At 40.7% G+C, this 16,907-nt stretch overlaps 1 protein-coding gene across 1 annotated transcript in view; it reads right to left on the bottom strand.

Moving 5' to 3' along the window:
- The window catches only part of MATN3 (matrilin 3), a 70,488-nt gene that overhangs the window by 11,277 nt on the left and 42,304 nt on the right, over window positions 1-16,907 (bottom strand). The gene's annotated exons all lie outside the window — the stretch shown is intronic.

The raw sequence follows: 16,907 nt of genomic DNA, 5'->3' as shown, positions 1-16,907 counted from the left end.
GAAAAAATCATAATCGGTCCGAAATTACTTTTTCTGCTGCGCACATGTCTAGATGGTTTATGGTGAATGGTATATGAAGTATTTCATATTACCTGAGAAGGCTGATGTCTATTGGTTACCAGTGTTCTAGATGAATGAAGTGTAAGTCGTATGAAGTCTTGTAAGGGTATACCACTTCTGAGGGGTGCACCAGTGATATACCGGCAAAAGGTTGTTAGTGGATTAGAAAAGTCCTGGATAAGTCATCTTCGGAGTTAGAGGACTGGGGGGGGGGGGTTGTGGAGAAGATGGTTTTCTGTTGTCGTGGTCTGGTCTCCGTGTTTCTTTGTGTTTGCGTGGCATTTTAGTTTGCCATCTTGTAGGATTTGAGTTTGGTCTTTTAGGTGTTGCTTGTGAAGGCCCGGATATTGGTGGCAGGTCTGCAGGTAGATCTAGACCTAGTTCCTTTTCAAATGTTGTCATATCTTCGGGGATGTGCAAATGAACCTTTTATTATCTTGTATGACCATAAGTTGTACTGGGAATCCCCATCTGTATGGGATTTTTTTATTGCGTAGTATAGTCGTGAGCGGGTTGAATTCCTTTCTGCGTTGTAAAGTTCTTGTTGATAAATCCTGGTAAAACTGTATGACATTGCCCTGAATCTTATGGATTAACGTCTGGACTGATTAAGTAGCATTTATTTTTCCAGGAAATTTTTGAACCTTATGATGATATCCCTAGGAGGTGCTGTGTCTGGAGGTCTAGGGCACAGGGCCCTATGTGTTTTGACCCATAGGATGTCAGCAGTACGAGGATTCTTTTAGAATAGTGAGATACTCAGGGTAATCCCATGGTAGTATGGTAGTATGGAGTCGTAGATTTATCCTTCTGCTTCTGTTCTCTAAATCATCGACTTTGTATAAAGATAATCAATTGCTTCTTGTTGTGAAGATGAATTTTCATCTATTCTTAGAATATCTTCTCTCATCTCCTTACTGTCTACTTCTAGCATTTCTACTCTTGATCCAAGGGTATGAAGGTCTTGTCACAGTTTGGTTTGTTCTTCTCTTAAGCAAGTCTTAAAGATGTCTGTAATTTCTTGTTTTGAAGCAAAATGAGACAGCAGAGCAGTAGGGATCTGGGTGGTATATTTTTTAGGATTCGTTGGTATAGAATCTTGGACTTGGGGTTTCAACGAGAGTTTGCCCTTGTTGTTGGGGTTAGTAGATGTTGGTGAGTAGTCAGCAGAAGTAAAGTACAATGCCTTTCAAAAGTATTCACCCCCTTGGCATTTTTTGTCTTTTGTTGCCTCACAACCTGGAATTAACATGGATTGTTTGAGGATTTGCATCATTTAATTTACAGAACATGCCCACAACTTTGAAGATTTTTTTTTTTTTTATTGTGAAGCAAACAACAAATAGGACAAAATAACAGGAAAAGTCAATGTGCATAACTATTCATCCCCCTAAAGTCAATACTTTGTAGAGCCACCTTTTGCGGCAATCACACCTCCAAGTCGCTTTGAATAAGTCACTATGAGCTTGCCACATCTTACCACTGGGATTTTTGCCCATTCCTCCTTGCAAAACTGCTCCAGCTCCTTCAAGTTGGATGGTTTGCGCTTGTGAACAGCAATCTTTAAGTCTGACCACAGATTTTCTATTGGATTGAGGTCTGGGCTTTGACTAGGCCATTCCAACACATTTACATGTTTCCCCTTAAACCACTCAAGTGTTGCTTTAGCAGTGTGTTTGGAGTCATTGTCCTTCTGGAAGGTGAACCTCCGTCCTAGCCTCAAATCACGCACAGAGTGGTACAGGTTTTGCTCAAGAATATCCCTGTATTTAACACCATCCATCTTTCCCTCAACTCTGACCAGTTTCCCAGTCCCGGCTGCTGAAAAACATCCCACAGCATGTTGCTGCCACCACCATGTTTCACTGTGGGGATGGTGTTCTTTGGGTGATTTGATGTGTTGGGTTTGCGCCAGGCATAGCGTCTTTGATGGCCGAAAAGTTAAATTTTAGTCTCATCAGACCAGAGCACTTTCCTCCATACATTTTTGGAGTCTCCCACATGCCTTTTCTCAAACTCAAAACTTGCCATTTTTTCTTTTGCTGAAAGTAATGGCTTTCTTCTGGCCACTCTGTCATAAAGCCCAACTCTATGGAGCGTACGGCTTATTGTCGTCCTATGTACAGATACTCCAGTCTCTGCTGTGGAACTCTGCAGCTCCTCCAGGGTTACCCTAGGTCTCTGTGCTGCCTCTCTGATTAATGCCCTCCTTGCCCGGTCCATGAGTTTTGGTGGGCAGCCGTCTCTTGGCAGGTTTGCTGTTGTGCCATGTTCTTTCCATTTGGTTATGATAGATTTGATGGTGCTCCTGGGGATCATAAAAGATTTGGATATTTTTTTATAACCTAACCCTGACTTGTACTTCTCAACAACACTATCCCTTACTTGTTTGGAGAGTTCTTCATGGCAGTGTTTGGTTAGTGGTGCCTCTTGCTTAGGTGTTGAAGCCTCTGGGGCCTTTCAAAAAAGGTGTGTATATGTAATGACAGATCATGTGACACTTAGATTGCACACAGGTGGACATCGTTTCACTAATTATGTGACTTCTGAAGGTAATTAGTTGCACCAGAGCTTTTTATGGGCTTCATAACAAAAGGGGGTGAATACATACGCACATGCCAATTTTCTGTTTTCTATTTCTAAAAAATAGTTTTATGTATATACTTTTCTCATTTCACTTCACCAACTTAGACTATTGTGTTCTGATCCATCACATAAAATTCAGATTAATAAAACATTGAATTTAAGGCTGTAATGTAACAAAATAGGTAAAAAGTCAAGGGGGTGAATACTTTTGCAAGGCATTTTATGTAGGCATAGTATGAGATTTAGTAGCTGTTTGTTTTGCCAGTCTCTCTGACTTCGATGGCATCTTTGCTGCCATTCACCTAGATTATGAGTTTTGCGCTAAACAGGGTGCGAAACTAACGCCAAAAGAGTTGCAATATTTCACTCTCCATAGAACTGCCTTTACGAGTTACTGAAAAGCCTCCATGTGCGTGTGATATGGTGGCATTAAGCTCCATACCACACAAAAGCCAAAGGCCGATTTGACGTGCGTGCACGCTTTCTCCTATAGACATCAATGGTGAGAGAGTGTTAGAAAAAAAAAACCTAACACCTGAAGTGCGGAATGAAAAATCTCTGTAACGCAACCCTATTGATGTCTATGGGGAAAAACGTTACGTTTAAACACCCTAACATAAACCCCTAGTCTAAACACCCCTAATCCGCCGCCCCCGACATCACTGACACCTAAATATAGTCATTAACCCCTAATCCGCCGCCCCCGACATCACAACACCTAAATATAGTTATTAACCCCTAATCGGCTGCTCCCGACATCGCCAACACTAATAAAAGCTATTAACTCCTAAACCTCCGGCCTCCCATATCGCCGCTACTAAATAAACCTATTAAACCCTAAACCTCCGGCCTCCCACATCGCCGCTACTAAATAAACCTATTAACCCCTAAACCGCAAGCCCCCCCACATTGCAAAACACTAAATTAAACTATTAACCCCAAAACCTAACACCCCTAACTTTAAATTAACTATCTTAAAACAAATAAAAACTGAAATAAAATAAACCTAACATTAAACTATAAATTAACCTAACATAACTATTCTAATAAAATTAAAAAAATACTACCAATTAAAAACTTAAATTAAAATTGAAAAAAAAAACACTATGAAAAAAAATTAAAAAATCTAAAATTACAAAAAATAATAAACACTAAATTATGAAAAATAAAAAACACTAAGCTTACAAAAAATAATAAACTAAATAAAAAATAAAAAACTATTACACCTACTCTAATAGACCTATAAAAATAAAAAAGCCCCAAAATAAAAACACCCCCTAACCTATAATAAACTACCAATAGCCCTTAAAAGGGCCTTTTGTAGGGCATTGCCCTAAGTAAAAAGGTCTTTTACCTGTTAAAAAATACAAAGCGGCCCCAACAGCAACACCCCCCCACCCAACCAACCCCCTAAATAAAAAAACCTAACTCTAAAAAATCCTAAACTACCCATTGCCCCTAAAGGGGCATTTGTATGGGCATTGCCCTTAAAATGGCATTCAGCTCATTTCCAAGTGCCCATCCCTAATCTAAAAAAAAAACAAAAAACTAACACTAACCCCAGAATATCTACTCACGGTTCCTGAAGTCCGGACATCCATCTTCATCCAGGCAGCGAGAAGTCTTCATCCAGGCGGCAACACCTACATTCATCTCGGGGATGTCTTCTATCTTCATCCTGGCAGCATGGAGCCAAGCTATCCTGGAAGTGGATCCCATCCTGTGCGGAGCGTCCTCTTCATACGGTCACCGCCGTTCACTGAAGTTTAATGCAAGGTATCCGTTTCAAAATCGTGTACCTTGCATTTCTATTGGCTGATTTGATTCTTCAAATTCAAATCAGCCAATAGAATGAGAGCTACTGAAATCCTTTTGGCTGTTCAAATCATAGTTTAATTTAGTGTTTTGCAATGTGGGGGGGGGGGCGGCGGTCTAGAGGTTAATAGGTTTAGTTTAGTAGTTACTATGTGGGGGGGCTGGAGGTTTAGGGGTTAATACTTTATTATAGCGTTGGAGATGTGGGAGGCCGGAGGTTTAGGGGTTAATAACTTTATTATAGTGTCGGCGAGCGGCGGTTTAGAGGTTAATATTTTTAAATAGTGTTGGCGATGTGGGTGGGCGGCAGATTAGGGGCTAATAGGTTTATTTAAAAGTCGCGATGTGGGTGGGTGGCAGATTAGGGGTTAATAGGTTTAATATAGTGTTTGCAATGCGGGTGGGTGGCGGTTTAAGGCTTAATAGGTAGTGTGACGAATCAAGCCTTCTCAGCGTCACAATAGAGGGGTGTGGGCATGAAGGGGTTAATGGCACACAGCTCTGATTCCCTTATCCTTGCAACTCTGCAAAAGGACCTTAGAAGGGACACCTCATTAGCCCCCAATTCTTGTCCACACTGCTCTAATTAACAATTCCCCTGCTGCCACCACCAAAACTTTTCAATTAAAGGGAAGTTCTGGGGAACCCCTAAAAACTCACACTATTTAACACCTTGGTAACGTGCCTTTAACCTTGTCTCAACAGGAGTGTGAATTCAAATATTAGAGCCCAAAGACAGAATTAGATTTTCTATGTGTTTAATAACAAAAATATCAACACAAGTTACACAGTGCAAAATTACAAAGACACTCAAAATAAACATACAAACGCAAAGCTACAGTTCTTTAAAAACAAAATTGGACCTGAAAAGAATTACACAATACCTTACTTATTATCAAATTCCTTTAGGTATGTGGAGAGCTGCCATCTGATGTTAGTCTCTTGGTCCCAAGGCAGTTCTGCCTAAAAAGTCTGTCTCTTGCATACTTGAATCTGATTCTCTTTGTCTTGTCAAAGACAACGCCCGGGTTATAATTTGCAACGAGTCTGGCCAATAAAAACAAGTCTTAGCTACCACTATCAGTCTCCAAGGGGAGGAGCGTTCTGCATTCCTTTACACACATCACTAGGCTAAGGAGGGGGGAAGGGGCTCAGCCCACAGCTTCTCTGAATACAGATTCCACACACACAGAACAAACAGTTCACTTCCAGGCTGAGACAATACCACCTCTGTTGAGCAGCCAATCCAGGCATCAACTACTCCACATGATTGTATCATGACAGGTAGTTTATGGGTGTTAGTGTACTTTGTAACATTTTACTTATGAGTTTTGTGAAACATTTTTGTTTTGCAAAATCCATAACTACTGGTCTCAGATGGTGGTATGGATCGTGTCGGTATAGGCTGTAACACAAGCATTTTAGCCGGACCACACAACCTGCAAAACCAACGCTGTGAAAATCCCACACAAAAACGTCATTTTTTTGAGTGCGGAATGGACTTTGCGTTACAGGCTAAAATGCTTGCATTACAGCTATACCGACATGGAATGGCCATTTTTTCAGAGTTAAAAGCTGTACCGCAACACTTGTAATCTAGCCGATAGTGAGTTAGTTTTAGCTATATGTTATTTTAGCTTGGGGGTTATATTTAAGTGCAGATATATCCCCTTGATAAGGACAGTTTAGAGCTTGGTCCCTTTGGTGTGGGTATAGTAAGGCAGAGCAATTTAGTATAGGCACAGTCGACCAGATTTATTGCTTGTACCATGTGAATTTGCTGTTTGCTTAATGTAAGCTTCCAGAACAACCCAGCGTCATACTATTGTACTTTGTGCTCTGACCGTTATAGTGTATAGGAGGCTAATTAGAAATCTCCACTAAGGTGAGCTTTGCACACTTATGAGTATCTCTTAAAGTGAGAAGTGGTGAAGTACGGTGTTGAGGTAGGTAGGTTCCTCTATTGGTGTCTGAATAGAGCCATGTATTAATAAAAAGGCTGAAACGAGGGAGGGTTGGTGATAATCTCACTGGATTGAAGTTGCAGCTTTATTGTGTGGCCGATTAAGTCCCAAGGTGGTCTCTTGCTTGCCTCTTGTAGTGGATCTGTTCTGCCGCGATGTTAGTCGTGGTTGTGGCCTAGTGATATGGCCCGGGAGAGTCGTATGTTGATCTGCGCCACAGCGTCTGGTTGTGACTGTTCCTTCTAGTTGCCGATCCCTGATGGTGTTGGGGTGAGCCGGCTTAACTGGTGTTCAACTGCTGGGCACTGGGTACTCTGACCCAAACAGAAGATGCATGGCGATATCACAGGTTATGCCGGTCGGCAAGATGGGGCCTGTTACCACTCCTCTGTGTCCCGGCTTAGCTATCGGCTCCTGCTGGTGCCAGATGTGTCACAGGTTTGGCATATCTGTGTCTTGCAGGATTGATGGTGCCTTAGGGTAGGGAATCTTCCATTATTGGCAGGTGTAGGTACCACAGGATGGATCTTTAGAGGTGCTTACAGTGGAGCTCCGGAGTTATGCTGCCATCATGGCCTCTGCCGGCTCCGCCACCCCAAAAGGATTCTTTTTTATTTGTTAAAGGTCCAGGTCCATTTTGTTGTAAACTGTATACAAAATGGCAGATACAAGTTTCTATGCAAAACACTTATAATAACTTTTGTAAAGGATTTACACTTCTTTTAAACTTGTCAGGGTACCAGGAATCAGACAGAGATGTGAAATGCAAAAATAATCACACCTTTATTAATAATAACAAAAAATAATAGAGAGTCAAAAAGCAAAACGACAAGCCAGGAGTCAAAACTAGAGCTGGTAGTCAGACGAGCTGGGTCAGGAGCCAAAGCGAGTAGTCAGACGAGCTGAAGTCAGGAACAAAGAGAACAGCAGAATCAGGAACAAGCCAGGAATCAGGAACCAGAAGGGATGTCAGCCAAGCTAGGTAAAAACAGAAACACAGGAACTCACAAAGAAGTCTGAGCAAACGCAATGGCAAAAGCATAATGAACAGAGGCCCTTTAAATAATAATTGATATCATAATACTGGGACTGCAACCTGTCTCACACTGATCATTTTCACCAGTTTGGCCATAAGAGGGCGTGTAGGTGAGTGAGCAGCGCTACACACTCTGCAGCAGATTCAGTGAGAGAGGTGAGTAAAATGGCAGCCAGCAACAAATAGCAAACAAAGCAGATTGAAACCCTGACAGTACCCTCCCCCGCGGGAGGACAAAAGGCTTATTGGGGAAATGGGAATGAAAGGCACGGAGGAGGGTGGGAGCATGAACATCAGAGGAGGGAACCCATGAACGCTTCTCCGGAACGTAACTCCTCCAGTGGACCAAATACTGTACGCGGCCCCTGGACATACGAGAGTCAATAATGCTGCTGACCTCATATTTTCATGGTTGTCAACAGAGATAGGACAGGGACAAGGCAACACAGTGGTAAACCGATTACAAACCAATGGTTTCAAGAGGGAGACATGAAAAACATTGGAGATGCACATTGCAGGAGGAAGTTTAAGAGCGTAGGCAACAGGATTGACCCGTTGGAGTATTTGAAAAGGACCAGCATAACAGAGAGCCAGTTTATTGGAAGGCACACAAAGGTTCAAGTTGCGGGAGAACAGCCAAACCCTCTCATCAGCCTGGTAGCAAGGCAGACGCCTACAATCAGTGTGGAATTTATGGCGCTGCATAGACTGATGAAGACAATCCTGAATCTGCACCTGGAACAGAGTTGCCGGATATGCTTCTCCAAAGCCGGAACACCCTGAGACATGAATGAATCGGGCAACAAAAACGGTTGAAACCCATAATTCGCCATGAATGGAGATAACTGGGAGGAAGCATTAATAGCACTATTATGAGTGAACTCTGACCAAGGTAACAGTTCAGATTAATTATTGTGGTGATCTGAGACATAGCAATGGAGGAACTGTTCCAGAGCTTGATTAGAACGTTCCGCAGCCCCACTGGATTGAGGGTGATATGCCGAGGAGAAGGAAAGCTTGATCCCCATTTGAGCACAAAAGGAGCACCAAAATCTGGAGACAAACTGGCTACCCCGGTCCAAGACTATCTCCTTGGGTAACCCATGTAAACCGAAGACCTTCCGGGCAAAAATTGAAGCAAGCTCCTGAGCAAAAGGCAGCTACTTCAAGGGAATGCAATGTGATGCTTTAGAAAAACGGTCAACCACCATTAGGATAACAGTATTGCCATTGGAAACGGGGAGGTCGACAATGAAGTCCATGGAAAGATGTGTCCAAGGACACTCACTATTAGCAATAGGTTGGAGAAGACCCACAGGAAGACGTCGAGGAGTCTTATTCTGTGCACAGACTGAGCAGGAGGCAACATATGCAGCAACATCAGAACGAAGACCTGACCACCAGAATTGTCGAGTACCAGACCAAATCATTTGGTTCTTGCCTGGGTGAACTCTGGCTTTAGGATAGTGGTAAGTGTGCAATAGTTTAGTTTGAAGATTCTCAGGTAAAAAAAAAGCACTTACCACTAGGTTTCTCAGAAGGTGCATTGGTTTGTGCAGCCAGGATCTCTTCCCCCCAAGGGAGAAGTCAAATTAGTACGTATGTCGGCCAAAATATGGTCAGGAGGTATAACTGGAGTAGGTACAGACTCCTCATTGGACAGAGGTGAAGATTGTCGAGAGAGGGCATTAGTCCTAACATTCTTACTACCAGGCAGGTAGGAAAGCACATAATTAAACTGAGACAAAAATAGCTCCCATCTGGCCTGTCGGGGCATTTTGCTTCAGATAGATAAGTCAAATTCTTGTGGTCAGTAAGAATGAGCATTGGTACACTAGTACCCTCGAGAATGTGCCTCCATTCCTTGAGTGCCAAAATTATGGTAAGTAATTACCTGTCGCCAATTTCATAATTGCACTCCGCTGGAGACAATTTCTTAGAGAATGAACCGCACAGATGCAAGGAACCGTCAGGTGTAGGGTGTTGAGACAAGAGGGCACCTACTCCAATCTCAGATGCATCGACCTCAAGAACAAAAGGCAGGATAGGGTTAGGATGAGCCACAACTGGAGTGGCAGCATAGGCAGTCTTAAGACTCTCAAAGGCCTTAATGGCAGTAGGTGACCAATGAAGTGGATCATTCTCTTTACGGGTTATGTCTGTGATAGTTTTTACCAAATAGCACAGGAGTTATCAGCGCTAAAAATCTAAAAAGGATACCTAAGCCACTCTCCACTATCTCCTCAAGATAGAAATGGAACAAACAATGTGGCGATTGAGAGGGCGCTAAAAAGCTGGGTATACTTAACACACCTAATTATTAAGATTATATCAAAACAAAGAATAAATCAAATACATTAAATTTTAAAAATCTTTACTAGTGGGAATAATCCCTACTTATGCAATACATAAATTTAAAAAACAATACGTAAGAACATTAGCAGACACATAAAGTAAGTATTGGATACGATATATTTAACTATTACTTGGAGTACCACCCTGATAAAAATATTTATAATAAGCGCTTTTAAAAAATAGAATTGATCAATTACTATGTCCTTAAAATCAAATATTTTGTTCCTGAATATAATGGACAGTCTCTATGGTCCTTATATATTTGCAGCAGATGAAATCCCTTTTGTTTGTATGGTATATAACATACAAGACTTATCTCTGTGATTGAAATTAACGTGCTGGGTAAAAACGATAAAATGTTCCTTAATTAGGATACTTTGTATCTTTGCTGGTTATATATGTAACTTTAACTCACAGAAAGTTGCAGCGACTGTGTCCAAATGTCGCTGTAATGTATCTCAGAGTCTGTGGTCTTTAGTCAAAACACGCTCCTTGCGTGTGAGCCGCTTAGTGTGCTGCAGCTTCTATTCCTTGGTACAGGATTCACCACTCCCTCCGTGGGGAGGTGACCGGCAAAGGTACGTCGCTCCTTGTGTGTGAGTACCTGACAAGCTGTTATCTTTTGCTTCCAATGTTCCCAGCTCCCTGCTTTTGACAAACAGTCTGGATCTTTGTAAGTGCGATCACTGAGGTGAAAAAGGCACCCGCTCTTAGCGTTAATACGCGCGGGCAAATACTAGGTACCTAGTGGGTTTGGTTCTGGTAACAGGCAACTTCAACTTCTACGCGTTTCACCCATGTGTGTGGGCTTTATCAAGATATCAGTTGCTGCCAGAACTTGGATTTAAAAAGCCGTTACTTCCTTCTCATTGGTTGGTGTGTTTTCAGGTAATTGTTTCTTAAGGTGGATTTCTCAGGTGAATGATTCTTAAGGTGGAATCACATTAGTTATTATTTTGTTCCTTTGGGAATCTTAATCTCCCATGTTTTCCTGTTATGTTTCTTTGGCCATTACGAGATTATGGAATGATGTATTAACAATAATGTTCTTTTATATATAAAACAATAATGATGTGAATATAATTGGGATTATTACTGCCTCAGGGTGGTATTTCCAAAGGGTGGTATTCCATTGTTTAAAACGAAAACAAAAATATAAATGAGAATAAGTTAAAGTAAGGAAAAATATATATATATAATCACTATGATCTGGGTATCTTGCTAATATTATACTAAATTATATTTTTGTTACAACTATGATTGTTTATATTTTTCTTATGCTAGTAAAATGGGCTTTTTATTAATCCTTTGTTACTTGTGATGTATTCTCTTGAAATCGATCTGTTACTTAGTAAGGGGTAGTTACTGTTACACATGAATTGTGGGGTATGTATTCTAACTGGTTATACTACTAAAAAGGGGGATATATCTAACTCTGAATTTAACCCTCTAGGATAGAGGGTATCTAATTTATATATTAATTCAGATTCTTTTTTAAGGAGTTGAGCCTCAAAATCCCCTCCCCTCCAATTTCCTCTGACTATACAGATCCCCCAGAACTTAAAATGTTGTAGGTTATTGTTATGGATTTCCCTAAAATGCTTGTATAAGTGGGTATCGAGATTGCCTTTATCAATGTTACATAAATGTTCTCGGATCCTGTCACGTAACATTCGGGTGGTCTCTCCGATATAAACTAAATTGCAAGAACATTTGATGAGGTATATAACCCCCTTAGTTGAACATCTGATTATGTCTTTTATAGCAAAATCTTCACCTATTCCATCTAAATATATAGAGCTATTTTTATTACTATATCTACATGCTCTACATATGTTGTATAGTCAGAGGAAATTGGAGGGGAGGGGATTTTGAGGCTCAACTCCTTAAAAAAGAATCTGAATTAATATATAAATTAGATACCCTCTATCCTAGAGGGTTAAATTCAGAGTTAGATATATCCCCCTTTTTAGTAGTATAACCAGTTAGAATACATACCCCACAATTCATGTGTAACAGTAACTACCCCTTACTAAGTAACAGATCGATTTCAAGAGAATACATCACAAGTAACAAAGGATTAATAAAAAGCCCATTTTACTAGCATAAGAAAAATATAAACAATCATAGTTGTAACAAAAATATAATTTAGTATAATATTAGCAAGATACCCAGATCATAGTGATTATATATATATATTTTTCCTTACTTTAACTTATTCTCATTTATATTTTTGTTTTCGTTTTAAACAATGGAATACCACCCTTTGGAAATACCACCCTGAGGCAGTAATAATCCCAATTATATTCACATCATTATTGTTTTATATATAAAAGAACATTATTGTTAATACATCATTCCATAATCTCGTAATGGCCAAAGAAACATAACAGGAAAACATGGGAGATTAAGATTCCCAAAGGAACAAAATAATAACTAATGTGATTCCACCTTAAGAATCATTCACCTGAGAAATCCACCTTAAGAAACAATTACCTGAAAACACACCAACCAATGAGAAGGAAGTAACGGCTTTTTAAATCCAAGTTCTGGCAGCAACTGATATCTTGATAAAGCCCACACACATGGGTGAAACGCGTAGAAGTTGAAGTTGCCTGTTACCAGAACCAAACCCACTAGGTACCTAGTATTTGCCCGCGCGTATTAACGCTAAGAGCGGGTGCCTTTTTCACCTCAGTGATCGCACTTACAAAGATCCAGACTGTTTGTCAAAAGCAGGGAGCTGGGAACATTGGAAGCAAAAGATAACAGCTTGTCAGGTACTCACACACAAGGAGCGACGTACCTTTGCCGGTCACCTCCCCACGGAGGGAGTGGTGAATCCTGTACCAAGGAATAGAAGCTGCAGCACACTAAGCGGCTCACACGCAAGGAGCGTGTTTTGACTAAAGACCACAGACTCTGAGATACATTACAGCGACATTTGGACACAGTCGCTGCAACTTTCTGTGAGTTAAAGTTACATATATAACCAGCAAAGATACAAAGTATCTTAATTAAGGAACATTTTATCGTTTTTACCCAGCACGTTAATTTCAATCACAGAGATAAGTCTTGTATGTTATATACCATACAAACAAAAGGGATTTCATCTGCTGCAAATATATAAGGACCATAGAGACTGTCCATTATATTCAGGAACAAAATATTTGATTTTAAGGACATAGTAATTGATCAATTCTATTTTTTAAAAGCGCTTATTATAAATATTTTTATCAGGGTGGTACTCCAAGTAATAGTTAAATATATCGTATCCAATACTTACTTTATGTGTCTGCTAATGTTCTTACGTATTGTTTTTTAAATTTATGTATTGCATAAGTAGGGATTATTCCCACTAGTAAAGATTTTTAAAATTTAATGTATTTGATTTATTCTTTGTTTTGATATAATCTTAATAATTAGGTGTGTTAAGTATACCCAGCTTTTTAGCGCCCTCTCAATCGCCACATAGTTTTTACCAAGGAAGAAAAGTATTTAATAAACTTTCTATAGTAATTGGGGAAGCCCTAAAAACGTTAAATAGACCGAAGACCAACTGAGCAAGGCCACTGCAGAACTGCAGACAACTTGTCAGGATTCATGGAGAACCCTGCAACGGAGATTACATAACCTACGAAGGTTACTTGAGTCTGATGGGACTCGCATTTCTCGAGTTTACAAAACAGGCCATTCTAACATAGTCTCTGAAGTACCCGTGTGACATCAGAACGATGAGCCTCAAGTGTGGGTGAGTGTACACCACAACACACTGTTGCAACATATCTCGAAGGATATCATTAATAAATTCCTGGAAAACAGCAGGAGCATTACATAGGTCAAAGGGCATTACAAGATATTCATAATGCCTGCTTCTGGTGTTAAATGCCGTTTTCCATTAGTGGCCCTCCTTAATCCTAACGAGATTGTACGCTCCTCTCAAATCAAGTTTAGAAAAGACCGTAGCTCCATTGAGGCAGAGTTCCGTAATGAGCGGAAAAGGGTAAGCATTCTTAATGGTAAGACGATTAAGACCCCTATAATCGATGCATGGTCTTAACTCGCCACCCTTTTTGTTCACTAAAAAGAAGCCAGCCCCTGCAGGAGAGCAGGATTTGTTGATGATTCCCTGCGACAGAGCATCGACAACATACTCCTTCATAGCACAATTTTCCGCAACAGAGGGTTAACCCGGCCCCGAGGACCTTGGTTGCAGGTCTATGGCACAATCGTGTGAGGAGGCAACAAACCGGCATGCACCTTGTCAAAAACATCTAGGAACTCTCGGTAATCCTCTGGCAATTGAGATACCAAAGAAGCGCACAGGACTTTGACTGGTTTCCGAAGAGAAGTGGAAATACATTGCGAAGACCATGACAAAATTTCGGACCTATGCTAGTCGAGACTGGGATTGTGCTTTTGGAGCCAGGGATAACCAAGAACAACTGAAAAATGTGGAGAGTTTATCATCTGGAACTGGAGAGTTTCAAAATGGAGAGCCCCAAAAGCCATGGATAACAGAGCTGTTTCATGAGTAACGAGTGCGGGCTGAAGAGGCCTGCCATCAATGGCCTTAATAGCAAGCAGAACGGACTGAGGCAATACAGGAATGGAGTGCTGTGATACAAAAGCACCGTCAATGAAATAGCCTGCAGCACCGTTGTCAACAAGAGCCTGGGTGACTATGGAGGAGTCCACCCAGGAAAGGACAACCATGACCAAAGATTTCTCCTTTAGCGGTTCCGGGAATAAGGATAAACCACCCAAGGTCTGCCCCGGACAGGACCTTAGGTGCGGACGTTTCCCAGCCGTGTAGGACAAGACTTTAAAAGGTGGCCCTGTAACCCACAATAGAGGCACAGCCCCTCCCTCCTCCTAAAGGCCCTCTCCGCCGCAGAGAGACGCGTAAATCCTAACTGCATCGGCTCAGCATTACCTGATGACTCGAAAACGTAGGATATAACTGGACAGGACGCTTCTGCAAGCTCTCCTTAAAAGAGGGCCTCTCGCTGAGTCTGATGTCAATTAGGATTAAAACAAACACCAAAGCCTTGAGATCCTCTGGTAAATATCTGGCAGAAACTTTGTCTTTAATCCCACACGGAGCTTGATAAATATGCCCCTTCATCTTGTTTTAAGATCACACCATTTACAATCAATAAATGTAAATAATGTAAACGTGACCATTTTGCTGCCCAACATACCAAGATACAAATGGCATCCACATGGTTAAGCAGTGGTGAGGATGGAATCAGATTACAACCACCAAATTTCACAGAAGCATTGTCACTAGATCTGTAACATCTTCCAAACACTCTCAAACCCCTGCTGTCTTCCGTCTCCTCCTTTTCCTTTGCTAACCCATCTATCTGTCACTACAAATTAGGCTGACCATATTGCCGCTTTAAGAAGGAACACATATGAAAAATGCATATGTCAGGGTTCTTATACAAAACATATATTTAAACAGCCCTGACATATGTATTTTTCATATGTGTCCCTTTTTAAAGCGGCAATATGGTCACCCTACTACAAATCCACTCTTACATGGTTTGACAACTTTGCACCTCCTACCATAGCTTGAAAATTACACACTCATCCTCAGCTCTTCCTCCCCCACCTCCTATTACCACTTCTCTTTCAGCTCAAGACCTCATCTCCAGATATTCTCCATCCCGTCCCCTTCCCTTGTCTCATAACCTCTTGTTCTCCTCCTCTCTTGTTACCTCTTCACATTCCCATCTATAGGACTTCTACAGATTGGCTCCTATCTTGTGGAACTCTCTGCCTTGCACCACATGACTCTCCCCTAGCTTTCATAGTTTCAAGCACTCCTCAAAGACTCTACTGTTCATGGATGCATACAATATACACTAACATTCTCTTACCTCTGTTCCTCTCCTGCTTTTATTATTTTCTCCTGAACCCCCTCAGCCTGTAAACCTACTAGTCCAGCTGTTTTGTAGATCACCTTCATGAAAGCAGGGACCTCTACCCATTTGTCTCCCATTAATGCTACCTGCATATTATACCTTGTTAATAGCACTACAGAATCTATTGCTGCTCTACAAATAGCTGATAATATTAATAATAATTACAATATAATCTCACACATATAAATTAGCATTTCATTGGCACAGTGAACAAAGGGGTTTATTTTTAACCTCTTTACTGTAATCTTAAGAGATGTGAAAGGGTTCTTGTATATGTCAGTTTCTGGTGACTTCCCACTTTCTTTCCTTATAACAGGTTCTTAACACGAAAATACCCTTTTGGGAACTTTTCAGTTTAAAAGGAATTCGCAGCTGCAGGCTTTTAACGCATGGATCCATTTTGCATTGTGATCTCTTGGAGAACTTACTGACCAATGTGGCTGCAATGCAAAAAAAGATTTTGGGAGCAAATTGCCAATCGATTGTGATCAACCCCATAGTTATATACAAGCAACAGTGCAATAATAAAATGCTCTAACACATTAAAGTATTTTTTGCACTTTTAAATCCCTTTAATTCAGCTTCTCTGTAACTTGAAATATCATTGGAAAGATTTTAATCTTCTCTTTTGATTGATGGCTCACTTGACCATCTGATTATCACATAGGCCCAATACTCTAAAGCAGCCTGGGGCTTATGAGATTCTATAAGAAATTTTAGCAGTACTATTAAGCCCCTGCTGTAATTCTCTAAAGGCAGTTTTTACCTAAAAAAACAGTGTCTCAAAAAGGGGTGTTTCTGCATTTAAAGGGAAATGAAATAATGCTTCTTTAGTAAAAAATATATTTTCTTTTATTAAAGCAAAGCAAACCTAAAAAGAAACAGATTGTGTTAAAAAAAATACAAAAAAACAGCAAACAACTTACTTGTTTTCTTGCTAAATTAGCACTTAGAAATGATCAGTGTAGCCATTGCCTACAGCTAGTTAAGTGAGCAGACATGCTGAGAACTTAACTTGCATTTGCCTCTTCTAAGCATAGGCAAGAACTGACTTCCTGTCTCTTTAGCATTCACTGAACAGTAAGCCAGCTCATGTTGCTCTAGAAGATGTATGACATCAAGCTAGATATACCTTCCTGTAGAGGCCCCAGCTCCATT

This window comes from Bombina bombina, chromosome 4, assembly GCF_027579735.1.
Source record: "Bombina bombina isolate aBomBom1 chromosome 4, aBomBom1.pri, whole genome shotgun sequence".
NCBI lineage: Eukaryota > Metazoa > Chordata > Amphibia > Anura > Bombinatoridae > Bombina > Bombina bombina.
This window is presented reverse-complemented; position numbering and strand designations above follow the sequence as displayed.